Below are 15,745 nucleotides of genomic sequence, written 5' to 3' on the forward strand. Positions count from 1 at the left end.
TTTATTTTCAGTAGCGAAAACATTCAGATAATCTAAGTATCAAAATATGATGTCATCCCTTCAACTGCTGAGTTTTTAGGCATCTGTCCCCTGTAAAGGTTATAGGCTTTATTTGTGCAAGGGAATAGACAAAGGATTCCAAATTAAAATGGGTGAAGAGGGAGAAGTTACTATTACCTACACTCTGCCAAGGCAAGCGGAGGAGGGCCTGACATTAACGCATCACTAACATGTGTGGGTGGGAGGGAGGCAGAATGATACAAATAAAGCTGCAATAAATAAAAATGCTGTAAACTAAGTAGTCCAGTGTAATATTTCATAATACACAGGGTATTTTTATCTGTCCTACTTCAGTTACATTCATCTTTCAGCCCTTTGGAAGTCTTTGGAGTGGTGTTGAGATTGGAGAATAAATAAAACAGCCATTCAGATCATAGTAGTCTGACTTTTTGTTTCTCCCCCACACTTCCTCCCCCCAAAAAATCACACTTTCTATTTGTGCCATCGTGACCAATGAATAATTGTAAAGTACCCCTTAAACTACACAAGAAATCTGATGAAAATAGAGAGGAAATCCTTGAATCCTATATGATTATAGGGAGCTTTTCCCCCCCTTTTACTGCAATCTAGCACTTCATAGCTGGTTATGCCTGTGTGACTGCAGGTTGGGATTCTTCTACCTTTTGAGCCAGGCGGCTGTCTGTTTGTCTACTCCTTAGGTAACTGTGTTAAAATATCCTATTCCAGCTGTAACACTTGTTTTACAAGAGCCCTGGTTTTGTCTGACACAATATGGAACAACATTTGTCATTCGTTATCAGGGGTGATATATTTGTTAGCCTGCAGAGAAACATCTGCTGTGCTTTAATCTCTAGTGTGCAGGCCAATATTCATAGGATACAGCTGCATAAAATCACAGTATTAGATGGGGCTGTCCAGTCTGACATGAAGGCTAGCTGGCAGGCAGACAGAAACAGATTTTATTATCTGCCTTTTACATATTTATTTATGTCAAATATTTCTGAGAATCCATACATTATAGTCCTCTTTATGCATTGTTGTTCTCCAGTGACAACTCATCGACAGCCAAATGAGAAATTTATGTTACATATTTAATATGGACATCTGAATGATTATCAAATCTATAGAAGCCAAGCCTGCCCAATCACCCCTAAATAATGGATGAGAAGTGGATGTGACTCAATTTGTTCAGTATAAAACCTAGACGACCTCTGTCTCTCATTTCATCACAGCAGCACTGTCATTATTTGCTTCTATTCATCTCACTTGGCATCACTCAATAAAATCTGCACATGATAAAGAGAGTAACCTTGGCCAACAGTGAAAATAAAGGGAAAAAATGATCATTTCCTCCAGTCACAGGTATGGTGCCATGCTGTACACCAACACATCAGGGCTATACATGAACCTCCAAAGTTTTTCACAAAAATGTTAAGTAACCTTAATAAAACAGGAGACTAAAACTTTAATGCAATGGTTTTGGTGTGGGGAGAAGGGATGGGCTGGATTAATATTCTTTGATTTTTTTGTTTGTGGATTTATATTGAGGAAATGTTGTAGAAGGATTTAAAACAGGAGAAAAAAGCCAATGAAAATATAACTTTAGATGTATTCTTACAGGAGGCAATGTCAGATTTCTATACACATCAAAGTATTTTGCTGTTCTACAGCAAAAGTTTGATGGGCTCATGAAATATGTTATGCACTGGAGATTACCAAAGGGAGAACTTGCAAGATCAGCCTATGTTAAAACTACAGGTCACTGTAAAGAATCTTTCAAGGAGGAAATTGGGAGACCTACCCATGCAGCTCAGATTTTTGAAAGTGAATCATGCTATTTTAAGATATTTCATTGCTTAGTCTTTGGAGATTGAAAGCGCCAGTTTAAATATTGTATATTTACGTTCCTTTTCTAAGATCACATAGTTTGGTTGATGTGTCAAAAGCGGAATACAGAGATGAGAAGAGTTAACTTCATACCAATCATAATGAGGTGGCTCATGGCCACTGAAATGTCCAATATTCCCATCTCCGTATTTCATGGTAGAAAGACATCTGATTTACATCAATGCTGTAATTGCTCAGTAGAGTACAACTTCATTGTATAACACATAATTCATACAAATATCCCACAACTAAATAGTTACAAACATGGACAAAGCTGTAAAATGTTAGTGAAAAATAAGGGCAGAAGGTAAGAAGAGGTATAAAGAATAGGAAATAGTAAGCAGTAGTGTATTGATTATAGGCTGCATAGAAAAGGTGGGATTAAAGCTTCTTTAAAAAAACAATGGATCTGAGGAAAGCAAAGAGACAGTCACAGGTTGATAGTGCAGAAGCAGTAGCTAAATATCAACTTCCAGTAAGGTAAAGGAGGATGTGGGTGGTAGGTGAGAAAGAGGCTAAGAAAATCCAGAACTGGCAGAGAGGGATAGGGTTATGTAGGTATCAACAGATGGCCATCAAAGACCTTGAAGATGAGAAGAGATTGTGAAGTGGAAGATGTGGTTTTGTTTGCATGCAGGGATGACAAGTGAATGGAGGACCTTTGAATAGCTATAGCAGATGGAGTTACATTTATCAAGAGGTTAACTGTCAAACACATGACTTTAGTAATTCAGCAGAGTAAGTGTTGAGGTAGGGCAGATGTGAGCTATGTGTGCGAGCTGATATTACACAGACTTTCAAAGTATAGAAATGTGAGGTACAAAAAGGAACTCAAGGTCAAAGGTAACTACAAAATTACTCTGACTTTGGGGAAAAAATCTGATTTGAGAAAACAATATTAGAGATGTAGCTATGACATCTCTTGCAAGTGAGAGAAAATCTGCTTTGGTGATGTTAAACTGGAGAAAGTGAAGACATAGCCAGGTGTTGATGTGTTCATGAGAGATAAAGAGGAAACCAAGAGAGGGGACAGCTAAAGATTTAAAGGAAAAATAGAGCTGGGTGTCATCAGCACAAAAGTGGTGGTTGAAATTAAATTGTGAAATTATGTGATGAAGTAGGAGGAAGTAGCTAATGAAGGACAGAGAGCTGCAAACAGAGCCTTGGGTGACCCTCAGAAACAAAGATTAAAATTTAAAGAAATATAGGATATGACTAAAATGGGAGATATGAGACAGCATAATATGATTCATAGTGTGAAACACTGCACTGAGATCAAAGGGTTTCAGAGACAGCCATGGTCAGCAGAAACAAGGAAATCATTGACTAACTTGTGGGAGGCAGCACTTGTAGAAGTTTTAAAAGCTAAGACTGGTATGGATCTAAGATTCTATATGGGAGTGGGTGAAAGGGGTTAGTGAGAGAACTTGCTAGAAAAAATATTTGATTTAGATGAGAAAAACACTTTGGATATGGAATCATAATTGTTGAAGTTGGTATGGTCAGTGACAAATTTCTGGAGAAATAGTGACCCGCTTCATTGCAGCTAAGTAAGGGACTGGTGAGGGCAGTCTCCAGAGTAGGAAGGCAGAGTATAAGCTATGTTGCATCTTGGCTGGGCGTGAAAGTGGAAAGGAACAGTGACATGAGTATACAGTCTAGCTTTTTGACAGAGGAGATGGTAGAGAGGGTTTGCATGCTGGAGATCTGGGGGAAATGAGGAGGTTGGAACAGAAGGGAGAGTAGAATGAATGGGTGGCTAAAATGTTGTCATGGACTGATGCAGTTATGGAGTAAAAGAAAGTGACAAATTCTTTAGAGTGGGTGATGAGCAAAGAGAGAGCTTATTTCAGGGAAGGAGTTAAATGCCAGTGTTAAGGAATGAACATGAATCTCCCCTTCTCTTGGAGATTACAGTACGATAAAATATTGTCTTTGCAGATCAAAGGCAGGTCTGGAAACAGGCTAGGTGCTTTTTCCAATTTTCTTAATGAACAGTTAGTGTGGAACTTGTCTAGTGAGGTGAAAATAACTGTAAACACTGAATTGGCAACAAATGATGCTTTGAAAACAAAATTTTGCACTAGCTTTTAATTGACCAAAATTGTTTATACAAACGTTTATACAAAGATTAGTAGAAATCCCTGGGGTGCCTATATCCATTTTATTTACTTTATTACATTTCTCTGTATTTTCTATGCCTTTGGGTCCATAAAAGTCACTGATAAGGTTAAAAAGATGTACCTTTCCTTATTCTTAACCCATTTGATTTTCCTGGGTGCTAGTAATGGGAATAAATAAAAACACACCTGGTATGGTCACCTGTCATAGGTTCTGCTCAAATAAAAAGCTTTTTATTATTACTATTTCTCATCAAAGCTACAGAAAGTTAACATGACAAGGCACACACCACCTTTGTATATCCACAAATTACATGTCAAAATCATATTCAAAAGCTGCCTTTTCAGACATGGTGAATTGTTTGAAATCATATGTAACAGTTGTGAGCAGTTTGATTGTTTACCCAGCCTTTTGAAGCCATGTGTTTTGTGCTGTAAAGCTAATGCTGGCGATAAAGAACTGGTGCCTATCTGTTAATCAGGTTGAAGATGGCAGCTGTTTTGCATCAAGAGGATTTAAGAATCAACCACAGGGAAGGCAGGGAAGAGAAAGGAAAATTCTCTTTTTTGTTAAGGTTAAAATTAGTTGTTTTAAACTATAGTGATGAAGATTTTAATGTACACCTGAATTGCTAATGGAGAATACAGTTTTTCAGTGATGAAGCACTGATATTATCAAAGTCAAGATGCACTGCATGCCTTGAATACCTTTCAAATTCCTTTACTTTTGGAAGTCTTCAGCATGTTGGTGAGATTTAGTGTCCTTATTTCTTGTTATAGCCTTACAATTGGCACCAAATACTTTGGCTCTTTTTCCTATGTTTCTAAAAGATAATGTACAGTAGGTATTGTCTTCCTGCCATTAATGGTAATTGTCTTTTAATTTATAGCATGAAGTGTATAAGATTTATTCTAAGTGTTTCTTTATTTTTCTAACTGGGCTTGACTGACGTAACATGGTACCCAATAAAGGGAGCAAGTGGGAGAAAGGAAGGAGATGAAACTTTCAGCTTAGAAAAAAAGATATCTGACAGAGCTCTTTCATAAAATGTAGGATTTCACTGGGTGGAATCTTGGTCAAAGGAGTTTTTCTGTTACTTCAGTGACACCAAGATTTCATCCCATTTGTATCAGAGAATCCTGTGCAGTGTTTCTTTCAAGGTGAGCATCTCTAACGAAACCTACCTGTGGTTACTATATCAGACTGGTAAACAGCTTTCGACACAGTATCCCGTCTTCACTGCCCTTTGTTCTAATCTGTTCAGAATGCAATTTTAATTAATGGTTAATATTAATCTTCTAACAAAATAGTGATAATACAGATTTTGTACCTAAAATGCTTTTCCCCAGGCCCAAAACCAGACATATGATTTCTCTGTATGGAGAAGAGAGACATCTGATAAATTACAGAGCTAAGTGACAAATTATGGAATCATGTCATAATGAAAGTCTTGTGCACCTTTGACCACTTCACCTGCACAGTGACCTCCAATCCATCGCGTTTGGGACTTATTCTAACCTTCCAAAATCTTCGACAGCTTCAGCCAGTTGCCACTTATTTTAAATCAACCTGCTCCAGAAGTATTTTCTCTCCTGTCTCTTACCACATAAATCAAACTTGCCCAAGGTCTAGGATGGGTAAGTCTTTTTCCTGACCTAGTGACAGATTTCTTCTACATATACATTTTGTGCCTTCATAGTGTGAGAGAGCCGATTTTCTACCATTGAGAAACATAGGGTGCCAGCTGGCCAACGGGACCCATCTTTCTAGTCCTCGAAGGCCTCAAAATTACAGATTTTAAATCCATTCATTTTTGGATATTTTAAAAAGGGTTTTATGGTTACCTCTGAGTCCTGTAAAATTGAACTCCTGATAACGAAGGCACCTGGCTTTACAGATGTGGGGAAATGAAAAATGTTTCCAATAAAAGTGTTAAAAACTCAACAAAAGTTTCCTAAGATGTTTTTCTATAACATACAGATTTGTTTACTCATAAGTAATGCAGTCATCCCACTCTCACGCAGATGAAACTTTACATTGTAGCATACCATCTCATTCACCATGTATTCCCCATATGGAAGAGTAAAATATGGAATTTTAAGCATGGCAGAATTTAATTGTTTTATCAATGTTTATTTTAAGCATTTTTTATTTACTTCAGTTTTCATAGTTGTGCAAAATTATGGGTTATAAGCATTTCTTTCAATTTTTATTCATTTAAATTTTTCATAGCTGTGGAAATTATGTGGGAAAGTCAGACAATTATTTAATGACAGAGGACATTGGGAATCAAAAAGTTAAAGCTGTGTAACCATTAAAATACAAATTGTTACCATCACAGGTCAAAATATACAAAGTCAGATTCCTTAAATCAAATTCTAATAAATCCTCAAGCAACATATTTCTTAATTTGCCTTTCTGAACATTTTTATTATCAATGGAAATATTTTTCCATTGGTTTCTGTGTGTATGGTGAAATCAATGTTTACTGACATTTACTGATAAAAATCTAATCCTTCCACGCCTATTATATTCTCTCTTTGTGCGGAGGAAACTTGGCATATGTTAAATATAGATTGCAAATATACAGGATTTCCATATACAAATACAGAATATATTTTATAGTTAAAATAAAAATATAATCAGTTTAATCACTAAATAAATTTACAACATCTGGCTATACATATGATGTATACTCCATATTCTATATAATTTAATGAAAATTATGCCACCAATAAGATTATGAATTACTACAGATTATTATCTGCACATTTAAAATCTTTTTCTTGCCTTACATGGGATCATCTATTTAAATAAAGATCTAAGTATATTTATTTTGTTTTGGTGTATTATAATGTCTTAGTAAAGATGGTCCTAACAGGTACTGTAGTTGAATACATGGGCAATTATTTTCAAACAGCTGGAAACTTTTTAAGGCTTGTTTTTCAGCTCTGTGAGATATTACTGGGTAGCTCTTCTTTAATGATGGATTGTGTGGCCCTAGTTTAGGACTACCTATTTTTGCAATCTCCTTTTTCTCATAGTTAACTTGGACCACACAACTACCAGGTTCCACACAGGAGCCTCACTATTTGGCAAATTATTTGCCTTTGTTGCATTCATTTTTGTTTATAAAATACTAATTACCTCTTTTATTGTTTGAAGAGATTAAAAGTTAATAGGAGAAACTAAATAAACAGAATGCCATTCTGCACAAACTATATAAGCTGGTAATTAATTTCTGGCCTCCTCTGAGCTAATTAACTCATATAAAGAAATGAAGTTAATGAACCATAATTCTAGTCATACAAGTGTAGATACAAGCAGTTTGACTTAATGAATTAATAAGATATTTCTTTTCTTAGAGGTTTTTCAATTGTGTTCCTAATCTGTATGCCTCCTTAATGTGTCTTTCTGGTTAAAATATTTAATAAATGGCAGAGCAACCTGGAGATGGGGACTTAGCACATTTCACTGCTACACAGGAGACTTGGGTTCCAGAGCAAATATGGGATTCCAGTTCAGAGTTGTTTTACTGCAACATGAGGAGGACACAGTAAGCACCTTTTGACCTGCAAAGTGACTATTGCCAATTATGCAGTTAACTTTATCTGGGTAAGAAGACAAATAAAATGAAACAACATTCTAGTTATGTGCCTGAGTGAAAGAATCAATCACAACTTCAAAACCTGTTTTTGTCACATTATTAGACAAGCATTCTGTAATCAAAACTTCCAAGGGATGAAGTTGTTAGAATAAAAGAATCCAACTTTTCTGTGACTCTTACTTAACTGCTTTTTTTTTAAAATGTAATCATGTGACCCATGCTTCCGGGTTTCAGTTGGGATTAAAATGATTATTAGAGATCCCAATCAAATGCAAGGCGCTACTGTGTGAAATGCTGTCCAAAAGAAAAAGTCCTGGCCCTCGATGGTTTACAGTCTAACAGGAGGAATACCTAGAGAAATGCCATTCTCTAGGGTCTGATTCACCAGCTGCTCTACATGTGGACTCTCATCTGAAGTCAGTAAGTCTTCCACGGGGCAGAGTTGGGCCCTATTTATTTATGCCTTGTGAAAAACAACAGAGAATGGGAAATTTTTTGGGGGGGAATACATTCTGTAGAGCTTTCCAGGCTATATTTGCATACTTTCTGCATGATGATCTGAAGCGTTCAGGATTTTGCTGGACCAAACCTGTGACTCTTTAGATCTTTGCCTACAGCTAATCGAGCCCTAAAGGATTCTCACTAAGTACTTCCCCCTCTAAAAGAACTTATTGGTATAGCTATGAAATTAGGTTCCATGGCACAGGCGCCGGCCTCCAGATTTCCCCTGAGGTGTTCCCCCAGCTCAACCCCATGCCCCACCCCCACCCCACTACTCCCCACAAGCCCCCATCCCCACCCTCACCCCACCTCTTCCCCTCCTCTTCCTGCCCAGTTCTGCCCCCTCCCTGAGTATGCCCCGCTCCTCTCCCTCCCTCCCAGCCCCTCCTGCACACTGATGGTGGTGGGTGGGAGATGGTGGGAGGGAGGGGGAGGAGCTGATCAGCAGGACCACTAGTGGGCAGGAGGCACTGGGGAGGAGGTGGGGGAGCTTGGCTGCCAATGGGTGCTAAGCACCCATTAATTTTTTTTCATCGGTGCTCCAACCCTGGAGCATCCATAGAGTTGGCGCCTATGCTCCATGGGCCAAGTCCTAAGGTCCTTTATCAATTTTAATTCAGTCCTTACTTAAAGCAAAACCCATCCCCCACACCCAAAAACCTTTCTTTGAAGTCAGTGAGCCACATTCTTTTCTCTCTTCAGCATAAATCAGGAATAATTCCATTGGAATCTGTTAAATTATATTATTGTAAAACTGATGTGATTGACAGAAAAATTGAGCCCAATGAGTGGTTTGCCTGTCTAAGGGTTTGCACCCATGTTATGTAATATACAGTGTTTAACTATTTAAGACAAAAATGTATGTCAACATTATATTTAGAATTAGATTAGCAGTAAGGGAAAGCTTTTATGTTCATGTTTAAAATACGTTTTGAAACATACTCAGAACTTTTATTTATGAACTTCCTTTAACAAATTAGCCTTAAAACATACAGCCTACAACTTTAATGCTGTCCAAATACCATTGTGATGGGCTCAGTAGTCAGTAGAAGTACCTGAAAAGAGTAGAATGGGCTTGAATGGAGCTCAAGTCTAGGCTGTATTTATCTCTTTAATAAACAAGTACAAAAACATTTGTTTAGTCCTTAGGGTGAAATCCTGGCTCCATTCAAGTCAATGCATGTTTTCCCATTGACTTCAATGGAACAGGATTTCACCCTTAATAATTTCACAGAGGAAACTAAAATAAGGGATAGAAAACCTTACAACACAGCCCTGATGCATATATGCCTGACCCTGTAATCGTTTAGATGAAAATGTCTCTCATCCTATCATTTTTAAACAAGTAATTTACCTAAGTGTGAGAATCCTCTGTTACAGACCTTTGACCTTGAATTGTGACCAGCTGATCAATTTTATTTTCTCCCTCTGTCTGGAAGCATGGCTGACACAGCCTTTGAAATATATTTCATCTTGATTTAGTAAATTTCATTTATCTATCTCCATTATTTACTCAGATGCTAAGAGTACATCCTTTCTGGGCTATTTGTTTCTAATTGATGAGGTGGATATACATAAACATCCAGCAGTCTCCGAAGTAAACAGTTCCTGGCTCCTGATAGACTGTACATAAAATGGTTATATTTATTTATTTATTCTTATTTTTTTTAAATTAAAAAAAACATCTTCTATGGGCATGACAACACTTTTTAACGAAAGAAATGACTGACTGGAACCAGCCTGCAATCTAATTAAAAAGCAAGTGTCCAATAAACCTGTTTCAAAGCAATTGGTCAATACAAAAACTATTTAAGAAAATGTAAGCATGATAAAACATCATATATAGGGTTCTGCTCATAACAGAAAGTTATTTTATTTTTTCTGAGTCCACAGTCATTCCTCTGGACTGACTGTTTTGGAGTATAATCCTGATTCAGCAGCCAAATATTTTGTCTATCTGAATCCACAGATAACAGATTCACAACACTGGCAATATCACATGAAGTTCTGCCACTGTACATTCCTATTTGTAAAAGTGGATCACAGAGGAAATATCACTCCACAGAACAGGCTGAGATGGGGTGATATACAGTCCTAGACATCAGCATTTATATACTACTTAAGTCTAAGTCTGGGGCCCAATGCTAGACAGACATGAATTTCACCTGCTGTGAATTTTATGCATATGGAATGTGGGTATCCATATTTGGAGGAAATGCACTTGAGGCAATAGTCTAGCAGGAGATCACTCTTAGCAGGCAACAGGCAAGTTGATTTTTTATGCTTGATTTCTTGTAACAGGACTTAGGAGCTCTAGATCCTAGTGGTCGTACTTGTAACCCTTCGTATAAACATTATACACTCCTTCAGGTTGTAACTAGTGTTTTTACAACTGGTGCCTATTGACACTGACTACATGAAGAAATTATGCCATCCCTTACATGTGGCTTTATGTGCATTCTCATTCTTAGTTCATTCTCTCTGAACAATCATATCATTACTAACTCAAAACCACTTTTTTCCCAAACCAAGCAAAGGCTTCAGAGTTCCATGCAAAGACCCAGGAGATGGATGCTACTCCTCTCATTGATGACACACACACAAAGAAAAAAAAAGCTTGGAAGCTCAAACTTCAGCAAATGTTTACCTTTCATTATAAACCAGTTATGGAATATTGTGTGTTCCAAAAGGGATTGTTACATTGGAAAAGTTTTGTAACCTTATTTACTGGTAGGGAAAATGTGTCATGTTATCAAAAGTTTAGTTAAAATATTTTCTAAACATGACACAGACCTTAGTGCAGACAAGTATAAACGTGTTTAAAAACATGTTAGCTTATCATGGTTAACTCTAAGGGATTAACTCTAAACCATTAACTCTGTGACACTAAATTCAAACTTTAAGGGCTTTTATCTTTTAAATAACAACCAGATAAGACTTTTTAAACATAACTGTCCTTGTCCACATTGGGAGAAAGGTCTGTTTTTAATATATGTTAACTAACCTATCTTAACTAGAATGTCAAAATCCTAGTGTAGGTAAGGCGGTTGTTCTAACATGTGTTAACTGGTCGAGGTAAACCCTAGTGTCCTCTCTAGGGACTACCTTAGTCAGCTAGCATATGTTAAAACTACATTTGCTTACCTACATTAAGATTTCAACATGTTAGTTAACCAATGTTAAAATGAAACCTTTTATTTCTATTTTAAACAAAGCTACTAAGGACTAAGTCATGTTTAACATTGCATTAGTTAACCCCTGTTAGTTAACTAGCATTTTCCCTGTATAGATAACCCAAAAGAGTGGGATAAACTAGTAACAACCTTTTCCTAACATTCACAGTCAACATAATTCCTTTAAGTTTCTCTTTACTTACAAGGCTATGTTTTGTCCTATCTATTTCTTCCACTGATAGGTTCTTGATTGTTTGGTAAGTAAAAAGAGCCATTTGTTATTTCATGGGGTTTCTCCTCTTTCCTTTTTCTCTCACAATCATTCTGATAACCTGATAAACAACAAGTCTGAGTACTGTCTGAGCACTTTCTTCTACATGTCTCCTCAGATATTATATAATTGATACAGTATAAAACTCTAGAGAGAATAAAACAGAATGTGGTATAATGTTCCTTAATGAAAAAAAAATCAGTACAAAGCATCACTTTGGGCTTTCATCCACTTGTCTTAAAAAGTTTTTTAAAAAGAAACAAGCTATTAAAAGGTGGCCTTTTGGGACTGCGTCTCTTCCCTCTCCTCATGGATGTTTGCGTGTTCAGGAGAGAGTGAGAGATTGAGATTCAAATTTCCATCATGCTGCTTGGTCCATGCTCCTGTCCACTCTGCTTTCAGTCTCTTGAACTCAGTTACCCATCTGTCCTTAGATTTGGCTCATCCATATGTGTGTGCATGCACACATCAGCTTTCAGTGCAAAATCAGGGCCACTAGGAGCTCACCGTGATTTTTTCCTTGCAATTTCTTACCTCCATAATCTACTTACATTAGAAAACTTTAATATATAGTTTCACACCAGCTCAGGAATTTTAGCATGGGTGTATAGTTTTCAAATTTATGGCCACCATGCTTCATAGTAACGTAAAGTCTTAATGGGGCATTTCATTTAGACTCCCAAAGATGAGGAGTAATCTGTCCAGCAGAAGGCAAACAACTAAAGCCTTGCATTTCTCACTAGGGCTCAAACAATGCTAGAGATCCGTTTGTTGCCATTCTAAATATAAAGCAATGGTTATGCCCATTATTAGGACATAGTTTTAGCTAAATAAACTGCTGCTAGGAGATAGCTTTAGTGACATAAACATATTAATGCTAAGATATAAATCACAGGGTCCTTCCGCAATTTTCATTATCTTCCTCTGAGGATTTACAGTGTTATAAATGAGATTCTATAAGAAATCCATCATATATAACATTCTCAAGTACAATGTTAAGAATACAATGAAAGTAACACTGCTATTTTTGTAGCTATATTTTAATTACAGTATAACAAATCTGCTATTTTGATCTTTTTTGGTTAATTTTTTAATAAATTGCACGTGTTGCATTAATACACATTTTTTGCTGTGAGTAATGGCAAACTGTTTCTTAAATTAGAGAAAGAAAAAAATTGAATTCTTAAGCAGATAAAAAAGGCTTAAATACATCATGATTAAACCATATGTCTTGTACAATCATCTCTTAAGTACTATAAGTCTTTACAGATGTACTGACCTCTTGGATTCCAGAGCACAAATGAATCCTGTTGCAACTGTGATATATTAATATTTGTCAAAGTCCTCCAAATTGAAAAGATTTTCTTTTTCTAGTATGTGACTGCTTAGTTGAAAATTAAAGTTCTTGTACAAACAGAAATGACATTTTCTTGTCATCTTCTATTTTTCCTGATTTTTCACCCGTCTGATAATATTCATTATGTGTGTTGTATGAGAAAATGGGTGAAGCATTCATAGTGGTTTGAAAATATTCAACATTTCTTTGTACTGTTTGGGTATGTATTTGTAAGGGAGTTTCTTTGCATGTTAAAGGCCAGATCATCAGATGCACTGGACTTGTGTGGCAGAATTGAGAGATGTGGCTGGGTTGAGTGATTTTTATGTCACCTTTATACTTCCCTCTTCATTGCCTTGATCGGGGTTACTTCAGCCCCAGCACAATTTAATGCAGCCTTCAGGTGGTCTTTGTCTCAGACACTGTAGTTGCCGTCGTTCATCTTTAGAACGTTCATCATTCGTCTTTGTTTGTCCCTCTTCTTTTTTTGTATGCTATGCTTGCAGTGCTTGCCATCACTCCTCTTCTTTTCTTTCTTCACTTTGATCAGCAGTGAAATAGTGAACAGTATTGTCATCTACATTCTTGTTGGACTTCAGAGTTAACATATACTTTAGATGAATAAGGAAAATGTCACATCACTATGGGCTCCTGTTTCAATCTGTCTGCAAACACAGGCAGCTATACTTCTATTTAACCTTCAAATGCTGGACTATATGTATCTCTGAAATGCAGATTTTTTAAAATTAAAGTGGTTTTTTTTGTTTTTAAAAAAGCTTACCAATCATAAGAACGGCTATACTGGGTCAGACAAAAGGTCCATCTAGCCCAGTATGCTGTCTTCTGATAATGGACAATGCAAGTGCTCCAGAGGAAATGAACAGAATAGGTAATCATCAAGTGATCCATCTCCTGTTGCCTGTTTCCAGCTTATGGTAAACAGAGGCTAGGGACACCATTCCTGCCCATCCTACCTCATAGCCATTGATGGACCTCTCCACAAAACAGCTCAAATCAATCTCTGATTCTGGACTTTTCTGAAGTCCAGGTGGCCAAGATGGATAAGGAAAGCTTGAATCTTTCAGAGAAATGGAAGTAATTCAAACAGCATGCTGAGTTCCTTTTCAAGGATTTCCTGAAATCCATAGATGAGGGAGAATATGGTCAACTCAGTACAACCAATTCCAAATGATCAAAAAGCATGAGACAGACCCCACAAAATAAGATTTTTATAAAAAAATAATAAATGTGGGGTCTTTTTATGTGATGTCTGGGTTTGAGCCTTTTAGGGTTCACATGTTCCACTTTCTTTGTTTACCTTAGACCTTAGTCCATCCCGTGTCTTGCTGCACATTGGGCTACCCACATTTGCCATCCTTGCCTGTCAACTGTCCTTCTCTCCAAATCTTTCCACTTCATGTTGAGGTGCTTGATATCATTTAGAACTGTTCATTTCCATGTAATTTGCAGTCTTCCTCTCTTTCTTCTTGTGTTTTCTGGCTTCCATTCAAGGGCGGTATTTGGTAAGAGTTCTTTTTCCATTCTCAGCACATGTCCAAGCCACTGGTGTCATCTTTTGTAGATTATTTGTGAGAGAATGTACCTTGTTCAGTAATTTTTCTGACCTCTTCATTCATCTTTGCTCTCTATAAATATTTGCTCTCTATAAATATATCAGAGGGATAAATATAGGAGAGGGAGAGGAATTATTTAAGCTCAGCACCAATGTGGACACAAGAACAAATGGGTATAAACTGGCCACCAGGAAGTTTAGACTTGAAATCAGACGAAGGTTTTTAACCATCAGAGGAGTGAAGTTTTGGAATAACCTTCCAAGGGAAGCAGTGGGGGCAAAAGATCTATCTGGTTTTAAGATTCTACTCGATAAATTTATGGAGGAGATGGTATGATGGGATAATGGGATTTTGGTAAGTAATTGATCTTTAAATATTCAGGGTAAATAGGCCAAATCCCCTGAGATGGGATATTAGATGGATGGGATCTGAGTTACTATAGAAAATTCTTTCCTGGGTATCTGGCTGGTGAATCTTGCCCATATGCTCAGGGTTTAGCTGATTGCCATATTTGGGGTCGGGAAGGAATTTTCCTCCAGGGCAGATTGGAGAGGCCCTGGAGGTTTTTCGCCTTCCTCTGTAGCATGGGGCATGGTTGACTGGAGGGAGGCTTCTCTGCTCCTTGAAGTTTTGAACCATGATTTGAGGACTTCAATAGCTCAGACATGGGTGAGGTTTTTCATAGGAGTGGTGGGTGACATTCTGTGGCCTGCGCTGTGCAGGAGGTCGGACTAGATGATCAGAGTGGTCCCTTCTGACCTTAGTATCTATGAATCTATGAATCTTCCTATCTCTATATTTTATTCCCAATATTCTTCTCAGACATTTGTGATGAAATGCATCCAACTTTTGTGGATCTTTCTTGATAAGTTGACATGTCTTACTGCTATATGTTGTGATGGTGATAATTGTTTTGTACACATTCAGTTTTGTCTTCAGGGAGATGTGTTTGAGTTGCCAGATGTTTTTGAGTCTTCCAAATGCAGCATTTGCCTTCCCAATTCTTCTTATTTCCTCAGAATTAGTACCATCTTGGCTGATGGTACTTCCAAGATAAGTAAAGTTGTCCACCTTCTCCAGTAAATATGCAAGCAAGAATCAGGCTAGGGATAACGAGGTTAGTTCAATCAGAGAGGATGAGGCCCTCCTCTAGCAGTTGAGGTGTGAACACCAAGGGAGGAGATCCTGACTAACCTGGCTACCCCTCTGATGCTTGATTTCTTTGTATCTCAAACCTACCTTCTCCATTACTTC

The sequence above is a fragment of the Dermochelys coriacea genome, chromosome 2 (assembly GCF_009764565.3).
Source record: "Dermochelys coriacea isolate rDerCor1 chromosome 2, rDerCor1.pri.v4, whole genome shotgun sequence".
Lineage (NCBI taxonomy): Eukaryota > Metazoa > Chordata > Testudines > Dermochelyidae > Dermochelys > Dermochelys coriacea.